This window comes from Etheostoma cragini, chromosome 11, assembly GCF_013103735.1.
Source record: "Etheostoma cragini isolate CJK2018 chromosome 11, CSU_Ecrag_1.0, whole genome shotgun sequence".
Lineage (NCBI taxonomy): Eukaryota > Metazoa > Chordata > Actinopteri > Perciformes > Percidae > Etheostoma > Etheostoma cragini.
Window position 1 is genome coordinate 3,448,921 of NC_048417.1, and position 4,683 is coordinate 3,453,603.

At 44.1% G+C, this 4,683-nt stretch overlaps 1 protein-coding gene and 1 long non-coding RNA gene across 2 annotated transcripts in view; both read right to left on the reverse strand.

The window, feature by feature from the left end:
• Positions 1-564, reverse strand: part of LOC117953153 — a 24,358-nt gene extending 23,794 nt beyond the window's left edge. Inside the window, exon 1 of the long non-coding RNA XR_004658575.1 lies at positions 554-564. This is a non-coding gene — a long non-coding RNA (uncharacterized LOC117953153). The remainder of the gene's footprint in view (positions 1-553) is intronic.
• Positions 1-4,450, reverse strand: part of LOC117953115 (microfibril-associated glycoprotein 4-like) — a 21,675-nt gene extending 17,225 nt beyond the window's left edge. Inside the window, exon 1 of the mRNA XM_034885907.1 lies at positions 4,437-4,450. The gene's annotated coding sequence lies outside the window, so the exon portion shown is untranslated. The remainder of the gene's footprint in view (positions 1-4,436) is intronic.
• Positions 4,451-4,683: the final 233 nt, after the last annotated feature.

The window sequence follows — 4,683 nt, forward strand, 5'->3', positions numbered from 1 at the left end:
GTGTGTGTGTGTGTGTGTGTGTGTGTGTGTGTGTGTGTGTGTGTGTGTGTGTGTATATAAAAAACACTTCTAACATCTAACACCTGTTCTCCATCAGGCCCTGAAGGTCCTGCGGACAGCAGAGTTTGCCCCGTACGTCGTCTTTATCGCCGCGCCCACTATAACGCCGGGCATCAGCGAGGTAGGAACTCACCAAACGAACTCAAAAGATGATTTAAGTTATGATACGGCCGCAGATCTCATTCATAAAACATCATTAAAAAAACATCTTCTTAAAGCTACAGTGCGCAACTTTATCCGTTACAGTCAAGCCATTGCCAAAGGAGTTGATGTAAAGCTAATTAAGACTTAGTTAGACTTTAATTAGCTCGGGGCGGCCTCTAGCTCACCCAGTAGTTGCCCCATGTCGGCTGTGTGTCACCCCCCATCTCTCTCCCCCTTTCCAGTGTACTCTCGCTGTAATAAAGGGGGAAAAGTCTCCAAAAAATCTTAAAAAAGAAAAAGACTTTAATCAGCTCCACACAACCCTCTCTGGACCTCTCAGTGTGCGTACTACATGGTTTCCACAGAAACGCGAGTGATGCAGAGGTGGAAAGTAATTACAGCTACTTATGTAACTGTAATTGATTAGTTTTTTTGTGTACTTTTACTTTTTAGAGTAGATATTTACTGAGTAAAAAAACAAACATGTTTCGGCATAGTTTTAGACGTCAATTAAATTAAATACGTATTATTAAGATATTAAGTTTAAATATAAAAAAGTATAACTCCCCTCACTGTTAAAAAGTAACTAAATAACTTTTACTCTGAGTCAATTTTAAATGGACTACTGTTACTTGAGTAGATTTTTATATCTGCAAATTTACTTCATCAAGTAGTAGTACTTTAACCAGAAGTAGAATATTTTTGGACTCTTCCCACCTTTACGTCAGCGCTGAGAAGGAACAGCAGCAGCATTCAGCTTTGGAGACGAAGAGGACATAAAATGACAAAATAATGACCTCTTCTGAAAAGTCCATCATGTTTTTGTGGTTTTAAATCCTGTGTCCTCTTTTATTTGGAGCGTTAAACACTTCTAAAGTAGTCTTGCTTTGCCAGACCTTCCTCCACAGCGCGGCGGAGGAGGGTCTGGCTAGTCCACACAGCCCTCTGGGATGGAAGAGAAACATACTCTGGTTTATCGGCATTTCTTTAAACCAATCACAATCGTCTTGGGCGGTGCTAAGCGCCGGACGGAGCCCCAGCGCCGCTGCTAAATAACCTCTGGAGGGAACTAGTTTTGGTGAAACTAGATCTGAGGACCAGGTAACCATAGTCCTCATAAATCCACCTGAGGTTAGAACGCCAACACAGAGAAAGAGGAAGTTAACGGACATCGGCGAAAAGATGGACAGTCGGCGTTCCCGGCGTCACCGGAGCAATCCCGGAAGTGGAACGTCGTGGAAATAGACTATTACTATAGCAACTGCGTGGAGAAGGGGTCAGGGTGACAATATAGTCCGTACTTAGAATTCCTAATGGGGGCGACATGAAACAACGCACTATAGCTTTAATGACATGTTGAAATCTGTTGAAATATCACACAGCAGCCTCTCTTTCTATTTCTCCCTCTCTCTCTCTCTCTCTCTCTCTCTCTCTCTCACTCTCTCTCTCTCTCTCTCTCTCTCACTCTCTCTCTTTTGCTCTCTCTTTCTGCACGTGTGTTTCATTCCTCTCTGCACTGCTCTTTTTTTTTTTTGCATGCTGCATGCTTTTGTTTCTGTGGCGCTCCTCTCAGACGCCCAGGTGGTGTCGAACGCTGCCAGTAAGTAAAGCCTGAAAGGGGAGTGTTATTTATAATTGTGTGTGTGTGTGTGTGTGTGTGTGTGTGTGTTACATGCCATATGCTTCTCTATATGCCTCTAGTGGCTAGTCGCCACTGTGTGGTGTCATTCACTTCCTCTTCTGCTGACCAGAGGCCCTTCCACACTGGGGATACATTTTGGTTTAAAAACAAACATCTTGGGCGCCCGGGTAGCTCATTTGGTAGAGCGTGCGCCCATAAACAGATGTTTACTCCTCAACGCAGGGGGCCCCGGTTCCACTTCGACCCTAAAATCAAAAAGTACCATCAGTCGGCAATAATTGATTGTCTTTCTTTTTACTGATGCAGAATCGTCCAGGTCCACAGTCTGTGTGGCCGGAGCTGGTTTTTGTCGTAACAGTAGCAGAGTGGATGTAGCCTGGGCTGAGTGAGGGTCCTGATACACTGGGTGTGGTCTTAGAAAGGTGGTCCGTCAGGCCTGTATGTGCTTGTCCTCCCTCTCTCTCACGCCTGTCTGTTCCTCCTCCTCCTCCTGCAGGACGAGTCTCTCCAGCGGCTGCAGAAGGAGTCTGAGATCCTGCAGACGACCTACGCCCACTACTTCGAGCAGACCATCATCAACAACGAGATCGACGAGACCATCAAGCACCTGGAGGAGGCCATCGATCTGGTGTGCACCACCAGCCAGTGGGTCCCCGTGTCCTGGGTCTACTGACCGACCCCCCCCCCCCCCCCCCCCCCCCCCCCCCCCCCCCCCCCCCCCCCCCCCCCGCAGCCACAACGCCTCGGACAAACTCCCCAACCCTACCCAGATGAACTATTAACTAAAAACCCATGGGACCTTTCTCTTTCACACGCGTTTCTGTGAAAGCGGCCACAAAGCATTCAACAGAAATCCCCCCCTCCCCCCCCCTGCAAAACGCCGCAAACACAACCTGCGGCGGAAAAAACACCCGGACCCTCGCCCTGACAGACCTAGTCATAGTAATGTATAAAAAACTGATTTTAAACAAAAGTGAATATTGTCATGTCTGTACTAGCTAGGAGGCAACATTTCTGTAGATGTTTGTTTTAAAGAGACAGTACGGCGTCCCGGCCTCCCATCACATTGTGGCTCTGTCGTGTGTCGTCGTACTGAAAACCATCCGTAGAAAAACCACCGTCAGGGCCATCCGTCTCTCGGCGGACGGGCTTAAAAAGCACACAAACAAACTGCAACGTCTTCTCGTGTAGAGATCGTCAGTATTTATTCTTTCTTGTTCCCTTCTTAAAGTGTAACTACGGTTTGTTTTCCGCCTGGACCCTATTTTCCTATGTTTTTGCGGAGAAGCAAGCTACAAAGTGAGTTAAAAGAGCAAATGTACAGCTTGTGTTTACCTTCACTAAAGTGCTCGTTTTGCCGTTGACAGACTCAGATTAATATTCTAAGTGTTTGACAACATTATGGAAAGGATTTCTAAGGAGGTCGGCCTTTCTGTTAAAGAGTAAGATCCTTTATTTAAACATAAAAACATCTGCAATTGCGTTTGCTAAACCCACCAGACTCCATGTAAATAAACAGTAATTTAAGCATCGTAAAATATACTTTATTCAAAGTTAACAGAAACAAAATAAATCTATAAAAAAACGTTTTTAGGTCATTTTTCCACTTTTTCAACCATCACAACTCTAGTTTTGGTTGAAATTAACACATTGTTTACCGATTTATATGTGACAATACGTTGGCTCCACACAGCTTAAAAGTGTTGTTTTTTAAATGGAGTCTGGTGGGTTTAGCGCTAGCGACATCAGAGCTGTTTCTGGTTAAACAGAAAGGTCTCAAAGACGTTTTAAATGTCTATCTCTGAAGGGATTGTTTATATAATGTTGTGAGACACAGAATATTAATCTGAGTCTGTCAGCGGCAGAAGGAAAACAGGGTCCAGATTTTAAAAAAAACAGTAGTTGCCCTTTAACGCTGGGCCACATCCTCCCCTAGCGATCATCATTGTCAGCCATCGGTACAGTAACATAATCACGCACCTTTCTACCCACCAGGTACTGTCTCTTCTAAATAAATCCATACATGTTTTAGAGATTTGAATGAGGTTATCATGCATGTGGACATTTTGCAAGCTTCCACGCAGTCGTTCAGTGTTCCCAGTGTCCGTCTGTAAACCTCCAAGAAAGAAAAGAAGACAAACACATGAATATATATATTATAAAAGAAAAAACATTCCAGATGTTGGAAGAGAACTCGGCCGAGGGAAGCAGAGAGGGTGCGACGAAAAAAACGCAACAGCGACGGAGCCGGACAGTGACACCTATGCACTTCCCTTGCATTTCGGGTGACATTTCTAAAAACCACAGATTTATAAAAAAGAAAGAAAAACAGTAACTGATCGACCATGTAGTGATGTGTTTGTAAAAAAAAAAAAAAATCTAATAAAAGCCTCGATTTCTTTTTATTTTTTCTTTATTTTTTTTTTATTTTCTTCTTCTCTGGTTTGATTTGTCATACTCAAAAAGAAATGGACAGATTTCACTGTTTTTCTCATTTGTCATTTCAGAAATGTGACGTCCGAGAGTGTCAATGTTTCAAAAGTCTGCGAGAGATTCATGCTGATTTTTTTTATGTTTTTTATTCTGAAACTGTTGGGATGCACCAAATCCAGATTTTTTGGGGGTTTCGGCCGATTATCGAATCCACAGGTCCAGTTTCTGCCGAGTCCTCCTCCCATCCTCGGTCCGTTACCACAGTAACCACATTAATGAAGTAGAAGCTGCTGCATCTTAGCTGCTGTCTGTAAATGCACAGCTGGTGTTTTTTTTGGATATGTCACACCAGATGTAACCGCGGCGACGTTGGGTGTTGTTCAGGATCCTCGCCACCACGAGAT